At 46.5% G+C, this 14045-nt stretch overlaps 1 pseudogene; it reads left to right on the top strand.

The window, feature by feature from the left end:
- The first annotated feature begins 45 nt into the window (after positions 1 to 45).
- On the top strand, positions 46 to 13624 carry LOC115163284 (pannexin-1-like; annotated as a pseudogene).
- Positions 13625 to 14045: the final 421 nt, after the last annotated feature.

Genomic DNA, 14045 nt, shown 5'->3' with positions numbered 1-14045 from the left:
GTAACGAAACGGTGGGTCTATCTGCTAAGAAGACAACAGTCAGAGATGGCTATCGCCCACGTCGCTACAGAGTGTGTTCAGGGATTTCCTCCTGAAGGAGCCGGGTCAGGGAAGGTACCGCGCCGTGCGCACTGAGCTAGCCGTGGACAAGATGGTGACGTGCGTGGCGGTGGGACTCCCTCTCCTCCTCATCTCTCTAGCCTTCGCCCAGGAGGTCTCTGTGGGTGAGTAGGTCACAGGTGTGTGTGTGTGTGTGTGTGTGGGGGGGGGGGGGGGGTACGTGTTTGCGATTAATCAATTATTAAATCATAAATGATGATGTAATTTAGTGATTATTATCTCTGTGTGTTTCTGTCTGTCTTCCAGGTGTTCAGATCAGCTGTTTCCCTCCAGCTAACTTTTCCAGGCGTCAGGCCATGTACGTGGACTCCTACTGCTGGGCAGCCCTACACACTCGAACAGTACAGTTATGGCAACACAAGGTAACATATACACTTGCAGACTATCCGTAGGGCTACACAAGGACACACACAGGGAACTAATACTTAACCTTTCTCCTCTTGCTATCTCTCTTCTTTCCTCTCGCCCTTTGTCCACCCTCCTCTCTCCCTTCCCCGCTCTCTCAGTTCTTCCCTTATATCCTGCTGTTGGTAGCAGTAATTATGTATAGTCCAGCGGTGTTCTGGCGTTTCTCTGCCTCTCCTCTGCTTCAGTCAGACCTCAGCTTCATCATAGAAGAGCTCGACCGCTGCTACAACCGTGCTGTAACTCTGGCTAAACGCATGGCCACTGATGGGGAATACACAGACAGGTAGGCTGACTGGGTTGGATTCATTGGGCACCAAACAGACTGAAAGGCTGGAATGGAATTAATAGAATGTCATCAAATCAAGTGTTATTTGTCACATGCCCCGAATACAACAGGTGTAGACCTTACCGTGAAAGGCTTACTTACAAGCCCTTAACCAACAATGCAGTTCAAGAAATAGAGTTAAGAAAATATTTACTAAATAAACTAAAGTAAAAAGTAACACAAATAACAATAACAAGGCTATATACACGGGGTACCGGTACCAAGTCAATGTCTGGGGGTACAAGTTAGTCGAGGTAATTTGTCTATGTAGGTAGGGGTAAAATTTGCTGCAGCGGTCTAAGGTACTGCATCTCAGTCCAAGAGGCGTCACTATAGTCCCTGGTTCGAATCCAGGCTGAGTCACATCCGGCCGTGATTGGGAGTCCCATAGGGCGGCGCACAATTGGCCCAGCGTTGTCCGGGTTTTGCCAGGGTAGGCCGTCATTGTAAATACAATTTATTTATTTTTTCTTAACTGACTTGCCTAGTTAAATAAAATAAAAGTGACCATGCATAGATGATAAACAGTGAGTAGCAGCAGTGTAAAAACAAAGGCGGGATGGGGGGTGGTGTGTCAATGTAAATAGTCCAGGTGGCCATTGGATTCATTGTTCAGCAGTCTAATGGCTTGGGGTTAGAAGCAGTTAAGGACCCTTTTGGACCTAGACTTGGCACTCCGGTACCGCTTGCCGTGCGGTAGCAGAGAGAGCAGTCAATGACTTGGGTGACTGCAGTCTTGGACAATTTTTTGCAGCCTTTCTCTTACACCGCCTAGTATATAGGTCCTGGATGGCAGGAAGCTTGGCCCCAGTGACGTACTGGGCCGTACGCACTATCCTCTGTAGCTCTTTACGGTCGGATGCTGAGCAATTGCCATACCAGGCGGTGATGCAACTGGTCAGGATGCTCTCAGGTGCAGCTGTAGAACTTTTTGAGGATCTAGGGACCCATGCCAACACTTTTCAGTCTCCTCAGGGGGAATAAGCTTTGTCGTGCCCTCTTCACAACTGTCGTAGTGTGTTTGGACCAAAATAGTTTGTTGTTGATGTGGACACCAAGGAACTGTCTTGCTCACGTTGAGGGAGAGGTTGTTGTCCTGGCACCACACGGCCAGGTCTCTGACCTCCTCCGTATAGGTTGTCTCATCATTGTTGGTGATCAGGCCAACCACTGTTGTCGTCAGCAAACTTAATGATGTTGTTGGAGTCATGCTTGGCCACGCAGTCGTGAGTGAACAGGGAGTACAGGAGAGGACTAAGCACACACCCCTGAGGATCAGCGTGGCAAATGTGTTATTGCCTATCCTTAGCTCCTGGAGGCAGCCCGTCAGGAAGTCTAGGATCCAGTTGCAGAGGGAGGTGTTTAGTCCGAGGGTCCTTAGCTTAGTGATTAGCTTTGTGGGCACTATGGTGTTGAATGCTGAGCTGTAGTCAATGAACAGTATTCTCACATAGGTGTTCCTTTTGTCCAGTTGGGAAAGGGCAGTGTGTCGTGCGATTGAGATTGCATCATTTGTGGATCTGTTGGGGCGGTATATGAATTGGAGGGCTTCTAGGGTTTCCGGGAAGGTGGTGTTGATGTGAGACATGACCAGCCTTTCAAAGCACTTCATGGCTACCGACGTGAGTGCTATGGGGCGGTAGTCATTTAGGCAGGTTACCTTCGCTTTCTTGGGCATAGGGACTATGGTGGTCTGCTTGAAACATGTAGGTATTACAGACTCGGTCAGGGAGAGGTTGAAAATGTAGGTGAAGACACTTGCCAGTTGGTCTGTGCATGCTCTGAGTACACGTCCTGGTAATCCATCTGTGAATGTTGACCTGTTTAAACGTCTTGCTCACATCGGCTACGGAGAGCGTGATCACACAGTCGTCTGGAACAGCTGTTGCTCTCATACATGCTTCAGTGTTGCTTGCCTCAAAGCGAGCATAAAATGCATTTAGCTCGTCTGGTAGGCTCACGTTACTGGGCAGCTCAGGGCTGGTTTTCCCTTTGTAGTCCGTAATAGTTTGCAAGCCCTGCCACATCCGACGAGCGTCAGAGCCGGTGTAATACACATGGAGACCGTTTGAAGTATTTGATACTGTTCCATTAATTCCATTCCAGACATTACTATGGGCCTGACCTCCACCACTGCTAACCCACTCTCTCACTCTGTCTCTCCCTCCCTATAGTGGTGCATCTGACCCTACTGAGGGGTGTTTCATGTACCCAGTGGCGGAGCAGTATCTGATGGCCAAGAGGAGGAGTGTTGTGTTGTTGTGGCGCTACCTACTGTGTCGAGGCCTCAACCTGCTCACCTTGCTTTTGGCCTGTGTCTACCTGGGCTACTACCTCTGCCTTGCCTCCCTCACTGACCAGGTAACTAACCCTGACCCACTGACCAAGTGGGTGTAGTCATAACTGACCCTAATTCATGTTGTGAGTTATCTGGCTAACTAATTGGTCCTAAATTGTGATCCTCCCCACAGTTCGGCTGTTCCCTACGCACCGGACTCCTGGCCAATGACACCTCGATCCCCGACCAATTACAGTGCAAGCTGGTCGACGTGGGCGTTTTCACTTTGCTAAGGTTTTTACGCCACCTTTTTAGCAAGTAATTGTTGTTGTTGCCTTTTTAAATTAAGTTGACTGGATTTTGATTTCAGCTTTGTTAACCTGCTGGTGTACGCCATGCTGGTTCCCGTGGTGATATACTCCGCTCTGCGCCCTTTCTTCCAATCACACACCTTATTCCTGAAGTCCTACCAATCACTGCCTACCACCGGTGTTCTGCCGCACCCCCAGGGGCAATGGGATGACCTGACACTCTACTTCCTTTTCCTGGAGGAAAACCTCAGTGAGCTCAAGTCCTACAAGTACATGAAGGTGTGGGTATAGCTTTGTTATAGGTGTTGAATTTTCAAGTTTTTATTGTCGAATGCACAAGTACAGCGAATCTTGCTTGCACTTCCCTAACAATGCAGTAATGAGTATCAGTAGTGCTATAGAGAATAGTCAAGTAGAACAAAAACATAAGAAGAACGTAAGTAAGCTATATACAGTCAGTTGCAGGGTCAGTGCCAATACCACATTTACAATGTGCAGGGATTCTGGAGTGGTGGGGGTAGATATGTATAGGGGTAATGACTAGGCATCAGGACATACAGTACCAGTCAAAAGTTTGGACACCAACTTACTCCAGGGTTTTTTCTTTATTTTTACTATTTTCTACATTGTAGAATACAAGTCAAGACATCAAAACTATGAAATAACGCATGGAATCATGTAGCAACCAAAAAATATATTTTACATTTGAGATTCTTCGAAGTAGCCACCCTTTGCCTTGATGACAGCTTTGCACACTCTTGGCATTCTCTCAACCAGCTTCATGGAGGTAGTCACCTGGAATGCATTTCAATTAACAGGTGTGCCTTGTTAAAAGTTTATTTGGGGAATTTCTTTCCTTAATGTGTTTGAGCCAATCAGTTGTGTTGTGACAAGACGGGTGGTATTCAGAAGATAACCCTATTTGGTAAAAGACCAAGTCCATATTATGGAATGAACAGCTCAAACGACCACCCCTCATCACTGTCAAACGCTCCCTAAAACACTTCAGCGAGCAGGCCTTTCTAACCGACCTGGCCCGGGTATCCTGGAAGGATATTGACCTCATCCCGTCAGTAGAGGATGCCTGGTTGCTCTTTAAAAGTGCTTTCCTCTGCATCTTAAATAAGCATGCCCCATTAAAAAAATGTAAAACTAAGAACAGATATAGCCCTTGGTTCACCCCAGACTTGACTGCCCTCGACCAGCATAAAAACATCCTGTGGCGTTTTGCATTAGCGTCGAATAGCCCCCGCGATATGCAACTCTTCAGGGAAGTAAGGAACCAATATACTCAGTCAGTTAGGAAAGCTAAGGCTAGCTTTTTCAAACATAAATTTGCTTCCTGTAGCACTAATTCCAAAAAGTTTTGGGACACTGTAAAGTCCATGGAGAATAAGAGCACCTCCTCCCAGCTGCCCACTGCACTGAGGATAGGAAACACTGTCACCACCGATAAATCTACGATAATCGATAATTTCAATAAGCTTTTTTCCATGGCTGGCCATGTTTCCACCTGGCTACCCCTACCCCGGTCAATACCTCAGCACCCCCTGCAGCAACCCCCTGCAGCAACTTGCCCTTCACCCAAATTCAAACAGCTAATGTTCTGAAAGAGCTGCAAAATCTGGATCCCTACAAATCAGCTGGTTTATACAATCTGGACCCTCTCTTCCTAAAATTATCCTCAAATTGTTGCAACCCCTGTTGCTAGCCTGTTCAACCTCTCTTTCGTATCATCTGAGATCCCCCAAAGATTGGAAAGCTGCCGCGGTCATCTCCCTCTTCAAAGGGGAGACACCTTAGACCCAAACTGTTATAGACCTATATCCATCCTGCCCTGCCTTTCTAAAATCTTCGAAAGCCAAGTTAATAAACTATGCAATCTGGTTTCCGAGCTGGTCATGGATGCACCTCAGCCACACTCAAGGTCCTAAATTATATCATAACCGGCATCGTTGAAAGACAGCACTGTGCAGACTTCTTCATTGACCTGGCCAAGGCTTTCGATTCTGTCAATCACCGCATTCTTATCGGCAGACTCAATAGCCATGGCTTCTCAAATGACTGCCTCACCTGGTTCACCAACTACTTCTCAGATAGAGTTTAGTGTGTCAAATCGGAGGGCCTGATGTCCGGACCTCTGGCGGTCTTTGTGGGGGTGCCACAGGGCTCAATTCTTGGGCCGACTCTTTTCTTTGTATATATCATCGATGTCGCTCTTGCTGCTGGTGATTCTCTGAGCCACCTCTACGACGACATCATTCTGTATACATCTGGCCCTTCTTTGGACATTGTACTAACAAACCTCCAAACGAGCTTCAACGCCATACAACACTCCTTCCGTGGCCTCCAACTGCTTTTAAATGCTAGTAAAACTAAGTGCATGCTCTTCAACCGATCGCTGCCTGCACCCTCCCGCCCGACTAGCATCACTACTCTGGACGGTTCTGACCTAGAATATGTGGACAACTACAAATACCTAGGTGTCTGGTTAGACTGTAAACTCTCCTTCCAGACTCACATTAAGAATCTCCAATCCAAAATTAAATCTGGAATCGGCTTCCTATTTCGCCTCAAAGCCACCTTCACTCATGCCGCCAAACATACCCTCATAAAACTGACTATCCTACCGATCCTTGACTTTGGCCATGTCATTTACAAAATAGCCCCCAACACCCTACTCAGACTACATCCAGTTTGCCATCACAGCGCTGTCTGTTTTATCACCAAAGCCCCATATACAGTGGGGGGAAAAAGTATTTGATCCCCTGCTGATTTTGTACGTTTGTCCACTGATAAAGAAAGGATCAGTCTATCATTTTAATGGTAGGTTTATTTGAACAGTGAGAGACAGAATAACAAAAAAATATCCAGAAAAACGCATGTCAAAAATGTTATAAATTAATTTGCATTTTAATGAGAGAAATAAGTATTTGACCCCCTCTCAATCAGAAAGATTTCTGGCTCCCAGGTGTCTTTTATACAGGTAATGAGCTGAGATTAGGAGCACACTCTTAAAGGGAGTGCTCCTAATCTCAGCTTGTTACCTGTATAAAAGACACCTGTCCACAGAAGCAATCAATCAATCAGATTCCAAACTCTCCACCATGGCCAAGACCAAAGAGCTCTCCAAGGATGTCAGGGACAAGATTGTAGACCTACACAAGGCTGGAATGGGCTACAAGACCATCGCCAAGCAGCTTGGTGAGAAGGTGATAACATTTGGTGCGATTATTCGCAAATGGAAGAAACACAAAAGAACTGTCAATATCCCTCGGCCTGGGGCTCCATGCAAGATCTCACCTCGTGGGGTTGCAATGATCATGAGAACGGTGAGGAATCAGCCCAGACCTACATGGGAGGATCTTGTCAATGATCTCAAGGCAGCTGGGACCATAGTCACCAAGAAAACAATTGGTAACACACTACGCCGTGAAGGACTGAAATCCTGCAGCGCCCGCAAGGTCCCCCTGCTGAAGAATACGTATACATGCCCGTCTGAAGTTGGCCAATGAACATCTGAATGATTCAGAGAACAACTGGGTGAAATTGTTGTGGTCAGATGAGACCAAAATGGAGCTCTTTGGCATCAACTCAACTCGCCGTGTTTGGAGGAGGAGGAATGCTGCCTATGACCCCAAGAACACCATCTCCACCGTCAAACATGGAGGTGGAAACATTATGCTTTGGGGGTGTTTTTCTGCTAAGGGGACAGGACAACTTCACCGCATCAAAGGGACGATGGACGGGGCCATGTACTGTCAAATCTTGGGTGAGTACATCCTTCCCTCAGCCAGGGCATTGAAAATGGGTCGTGGATGTGTATTCCAGCATGACAATGACCCAAAACACACGGCCAAGGCAACAAAGGAGTGGCTCAAGAAGAAGCACATTAAGGTCCTGGAGTGGCCTAGCCACTCCATTTTCCGCGCGCTTCCTACATTTGGAGTAGCTAACTGAACATGCGAACAACAAGGAGCTATTTGGACATAAATTATGGCGTTTATCGAACAAAACATTTTGTTGTGGACCTGGGATTCCTGGAGGTGCCTTCTGATGAAGATCATCAAAGGTAAGTGAATATTTCTAATGCAATTTATGATTTTAGATGACTCCAAAATGGCGGGTATCTGTATTGCCTAGTGTATTTTTCTGAGCGCAGTACTTGGATTATTGCAAAGTGTGCTTTCCTAGTGAAGCTTGCATAAAGGAGATGTTCATCTATAATTCTTTGAATGACAGTTTAATATTTTATCAACATTTATGACGAGTATTTTTGTAAATTGTTGTGCTGATTCACCGGCAGTATTTGAGGGAAAATATTTTCTGAACATCACGCGCCAATGTAAAATGCTGTTTTTAGATATAAATATGAACTTTATCGAACAAAAAATGCATGTATTGTGTAACATGTCCTTGGAGTGTCATCTGATGAAGATCGTCAAAGGTTAGTGCTTCATTTAGCTGTGTTTTGGGTATTTGTGATGCATCTAGTTGCTTGGAAAATGGCTGTGTGGTTATTTGTGTCTATGTACTCTCCTAACATATGTTTTGCTTTCGCTGTGAAGCCTTTTTGAAATCGGACAACGTGGTTCGATTCAGGAGAAGTGTATCTATAAAATGGTGAAAATGGCTCGGTCATATCCTCACATGGTCTCTCCTATCATTGCTACGCAGACGACACACAATTAATCTTCTCCTTTCCCCCTTCTGATAACCAGGTGGCGAATCGCATCTCTGCATGTCTGGCAGACATATCAGTGTGGATGACGGCTCACCACCTCAAGCTGAACCTCGGCAAGACGGAGCTGCTCCTCCTCCCAGGGAAGGACTGCCCGTTCCATGATCTCGCCATCACGGTTGACAACTCCCTTGTGTCCTCCTCCCAGAGTGCTAAGAACCTTGGCGTGACCCTGGACAACACCCTGTCGTTCTCCACTAACATCAAGGCGGTGACCCGATCCTGTAGGTTCATGCTCTACAACATTCGCAGAGTACGACCCTGCCTCACACAGGAAGCGGCGCAGGTCCTAGTCCAGGCACTTGTCATCTCCCGTCTGGATTACTGCAACTCGCTGTTGGCTGGGCTCCCTGCCTGTGCCATTAAACCCCTACAACTCATCCAGAACGCCGCAGCCCGTCTGGTGTTCAACCTTCCCAAGTTCTCTCACGTCACCCCGCTCCTCCGCTCTCTCCACTGGCTTCCAGTTGAAGCTCGCATCCGCTACAAGTCCATGGTGCTTGCCTACGGAGCTGTGAGGGGAACGGCACCTCCGTACCTTCAGGCTCTGATCAGGCCCTACACTCAAACAAGGGCATCCACCTCTGGCCTGCTCGCCTCCCTACCTCTGAGGAAGCACAGCTCCCGCTCAGCCCAGTCAAAACTGTTCGCTGCTCTGGCACCCCAATGGTGGAACAAGCTCCCTCACGACGCCAGGACAGCGGAGTCAATCACCACCTTCCGGAGACACCTAAAACCCCACCTCTTTAAGGAATACCTGGGATAGGATAAAGTAATCCTTCTACCCCCCCCCCCCCCCCAAAGATTTAGATGCACTATTGTAAAGTGGTTGTTCCACTGGATATCTTAAGGTGAATGCACCAATTTGTAAGTCGCTCTGGATAAGAGCGTCTGCTAAATGACTTAAATGTAAATGTGTAAAATAGTCCTATGTTTGAGAAATTGAAATTATTAGATTTGTGGTTTTGAATCTGGCGCTCTGATTTTTCACTGGCTATTGTCAAACTCAGTCCCGCTGACGGGATTGGTGTCGTAAGAAGTTATTAAGAATCAGCTGTTAGAGTAGCTTACAGGTGTACAGGCACAGTGAATCTTTAAATGGCACACCAAACTACCTCATCCCCATATTATGAATTACCCTCTTGCTCTTTTGCACCCCAGTATCTCTACTTGATAGTAAATAGTAAAAATAAAGAAAAACCCTTGAATGAGTAGGTCTACAAACTGTTGACTGGTATTGTACATGTTAAACAGAGTAGCAGCAGTGCATATGATTGTGAGTGCCTGTGTGTAGAGTCCATATGGACTCTACACACAGTGTGTGTGCAAAAATATAGTGAGTGAGTGTGCAAAGTGAGTGTGCAAAAATATAAGGGTCAATGCAGATAGTTCTTGTAGCCATTTTTTTTAGCTATTTAGCAGACTCATGGCCTGGGTATAGAAGTTGTTCAGGAGCCTGTTGGTGTCAGACCTTTTGTTCTGGTACCGGTTGCTGTGTGGAAGCAGAGAGAACAGTCTATGGCTTGGGTGGCTGGAGTCTAACAATTTTCCGGGCCTTCCTTCACACCGCCTGATATAGAGGTCCTGGATGGCAGGGAGCTCGGCCCCAGTGCAGTTGCCATACCAAGCAGTGACACAGCCAGTCAAGATGCTCCCAATGGTGCAGCTGTGTTAACTTTTTTAGAATTTGAGGGCCCTGACAAATCTTTTCAACCTCCTGAAGGGGAAGAGGCAATGTCATACCTTCGTTACAACTTGTGCGTGTGTGTTGCTAAGGCAGAGAGGTGTGTGTAACTGTATAGCTCTGTGTTGTAGGTGTTGGAGTTGCTGAAGAGGAGGAGGGGGGGGGGTGAGGGCGAGGACTTTGAAGCCATGGGACCGCTTCAGATGCTGTGTCTGGTGAAGACTGATGTCACAGACGGAAAGAGGAGCAACGCAGCTCCCTCCAATGCTAGCGACAAAACCCCCAATGCAAATGCTGGCCTTAATGCTAAAGCAAATGCTGGCCTTAATGCTAAAGCAAATGCTGGCCTTAATGCTAAAGCAAATGCTGGCCTTAATGCTAAAGCAAATGCTGGCCTTAATGCTAAAGCAAATGCTGGCCTTAATGCTAAAGCAAATGCTGGCCTTAATGCTAAAGCAAATGCTGGCCTTGATGCTAAAGCTAATGACAAACCCATTGCTAAAGCTAGCCATATTGCTAATGCTAACCCTGCCGCTGGGGAGGCCAGCAGAAAGGCCCAAGTCCACAGTCAGGCAGCAAGGCCCAAGTCCCCAGTCCAGCTTCTCCAGACCCAGGCCGAAGCCAGACCAGTGCCACTGAGATGACAGGTGAGTCTGAATCAAATTGTATTGGTCACATACAAATGGTTAGCAGATGTTAATGCGAGTGTAGCGAAATGCTTGTGCTTCTAGTTCCGACCGTGCAGTAATATCTAACAATTTCACAACATCTACCTTATACACACAAGTGTAAAGGGATGATTAAGAATATGTATATATAAATATATGGATGGCTGAACGGCATAGGCAAGATGCAGTAGATGGTATAGAGTACAGTATATACATATGAGATGAGTAATGTAGGGTATGTAAACATTTTATAAAGTGGCATTGTTTAAGTGACTAGTGATACATTTATTACATCAAATTTTTAATTATTAAAGTGGCTAGAGATGAGTCAGTATGTTGGCAGCAGCCACTCAATGTTAGTGATTGCTGTTTAACAGTCTGATGGCCTTGAGATAGAAGCTTATTTTTCAGTCTCGGTTCCAGCTTTGATGCACCTGCACTGACCTCGCCTTCTGGATGATAGCGGGGTGAACAGGCAGTGGCTTGGGTGGTTGTTGTCCTTGATGATCTTTTTGGCCTTCCTGTGACATCGGGTGGTGTAGGTGTCCTGGAGGGCAGGTAGTTTGCCCCCGGTGATGCATTGTGCAGACTTCACTACCCTCTGGAGAGCCTTACGGTTGTGGGCGGAGCAGTTGCCGGGTGGGGGTGCTCCCTCTGCTGTTTCCTGAAGTCCACAATTATCTCCTTTGTTTTGTTGACGTTGAGTATGAGGTTATTTTCCTGACACCACACTCCGAGGGCCCTCACCTCCTCCCTGTAGGGCGTCTCGTCGTTGTTGGTAATCCAGCCTACCACTGTAGTGTCGTCTGCAAACTTGATGATTGAGTTGGAGGCGTGCATGGCCACGCAGTCATGGGTGAACAGGGAGTACAGGCGATGGCTGAGAACGCACTCTTGTGGGGTCCCAGTGTTGAGGATCAGCGGGGTGGAGATGTTGTTTCCCACCTGGGGGTGGCCCGTCAAAGTCCAGGACCCAGTTGCACAGTGCGGGGTCAAGACCCAGGGTTTCGAGCTTAATGACGAGTTTGGAGGGTACTATGGTGTTGAATGCTGAGCTGTAATCGATGAACGGCATTTTTACATGGGTATTCCTCTTGTCCAGATGGGTTAGGGCATTGTGATTGCGATTGTGTCATCTGTGGACCTATTCGGGTGGTAAGCAAATTGGAGTGGGTCTAGGGTGTCAGGTAGGGTGGAGGTGATATGATCCTTGACTAGTCTCTCGAAGCACTCACTTCCGTCATCATGAAGTGCTATGGGGCGATAGTCATTTAGCTCAGTTACCTTAGCTTTCTTGGGAGGAGGAACAATGGTGGCCCTCTTGAAGCATGTGGGAGCAGCAGACTGGGATAGGGATTGATTGAATATGTCCGTAAACACACCAGCCAGCTGGTCTGCGCATGCTCTGAGGACGCGGCTAGGGATGGCGTCTGGGCCGGCAGCCTTGCGAGGGTTAACACGTTTAAATGTTTTATTCACGTTGGCTGCGGTGAAGGAGAGCCCGCAGGTTTTGGTAGCGTGCCGTGTCAGTGGCACTGTATTGTCCTCAAAGCGAGCAAAGAAGTTTAGTTTGTCTGGGAGCAAGACATCGGTGTCCGTGACGGGGATAGTTTTCTTTTTGTAATCCGTGATTGACTGTAGACCCTGCCACATATGTCTCGTGTCTGAGCCGTTGAATTGCGACTCTACTTTGTCTCTATACTGACGCTTAGCTTGTTTGATTGCCTTGCGGAGGGAATAGCTACACTGTTTGTATTCGGTCATGTTTTCTGGTCGCCTTGCCATGATTAAAAGCAGTGGTTCGCGGTTTCAGTTTTGCGCGAATGCTGCCATCAATCCACGGTTTCTGGTTGGGGAAGGTTTTAATAGTTCCCGTGGGTACAACATCATCGATGCACTTGCTAATAAACTCGCTCACCAAATCAGCGTATACATCAATGTTGTTGTCTGAGGCTATCTGGAACATATCCCAGTCCACGTGATCAAAGCAATCTTGAAGTATGGAATCAGATTGGTCGGACCACCCTTGAACAGACCTGAGCATTTCCTGTTTTAGTTTCTGTCTATAGGCTGGGAACAACAAAATGGAGTCGTGGTCAGATTTGCCGAAAGGAGGGTGAGGGAGGGCTTTGTATGCGTCGCAGAAATTAGAGTAGCAATGATCCAGAATTTTACCAGCCCAGGTTGCGAATTCGATATGCTGATAAAATTTAGGGAGCCTTGTTTTCAGATTAGCCTTGTTAAAATCCCCAGCTACAATAAATGCAACCTCAGGATATGAGGTTTCCAGTTTACATGGAGTCCAATGAAGATCTTTCAGGGCCGTTGAGGTGTCTGCTTGGGTGGGGATATACACGGCTGTGATTATAATCGAAGAGAATTCTCTTGGTAGATAATGCGGTCGGCATTTGATTGTAAGGAATTATAGGTCAGGGAAAGAAAGGACAGGGAGGAAGGAAGGTGAGAGGAAGCTAATTGGAATTCTATGAAATTACAAACTCTTCTACAAATATCGGAATTGAAATTCGTAATGTTCTATTTGACCCCCAGAATTTTCTGCTCTCTTGCTAGGCAACAGTGCGATGGAAGGCGGAGTGACGAGGGGGCGGTCCGACAGCGAATGATCTGATCGTTGCCATAAAGGAACAGCCCCATTGGGTTGTGGGACACTAGGAACCAGAGAGGTTCTAAGACCCAGAAACTCAGCAAGCCATTATCTAAACAACTCAGACTAAGGATTAGCAGAGATGTCAATGGGACACTTAACTAACGCCAGCGGTACTAGCCAGCAATGCCATGAAGTCGCTTTGATGTGATCAGGGATTTGAATCGACAAGCAGTTTTTGGGTATCTTCCTATATTCAAAGCCATACTGCCCAAGGTGTGTTTGTGTGTGGTGGTGGCATACTGTCTGAAGTCGCTCTGGATAAGAGCGTCTGCTAAATGACGTAAATGTAAATGTCTGCAGGAAGGGTCTATCTATAAACTATGGTACCACTGAGGATTTCCTACACAGGACAACTTGATACAGCTGTTTATAATACATTGATAATATTATGGCTTTTTTTTCATGGAAATACATGAAGAAATAAGGGGAGATCGTAGATATATTCAATACAATTCACAAGTTGATATAACCTACAGTTGAAGTCGGAAGTTTACATACACTTAGGTTGAAGTCGTTTTTCAACCACTCCACAAATGTCTTGTTAACAAACTATAGTTTTGGCAAGTCAGTTAGGACATCTACTTTGTTCATGACACAAGTCATTTTTCAAACAATTCTTTACAGACAGATTATTTCACTTATAATTCACTATCACAATTCCAGTGGGTCAGAAGTTTACATACACTAAGTTGACTGTGCCTTTAAACAGCTTGGGAAATCCCAGAAAATGTCATGGCTTTAGACGCTTCTGATAGGCTAATTGACATCATTTGAGTCAATTGGAGGTGTACCTGTGGATGTATTTCAAGGCCTACCTTCAAACTCAGTGCCTCTGCTTGACA

This window comes from Salmo trutta, chromosome 26 (assembly GCF_901001165.1).
Source record: "Salmo trutta chromosome 26, fSalTru1.1, whole genome shotgun sequence".
Lineage (NCBI taxonomy): Eukaryota > Metazoa > Chordata > Actinopteri > Salmoniformes > Salmonidae > Salmo > Salmo trutta.
This window is presented reverse-complemented; position numbering and strand designations above follow the sequence as displayed.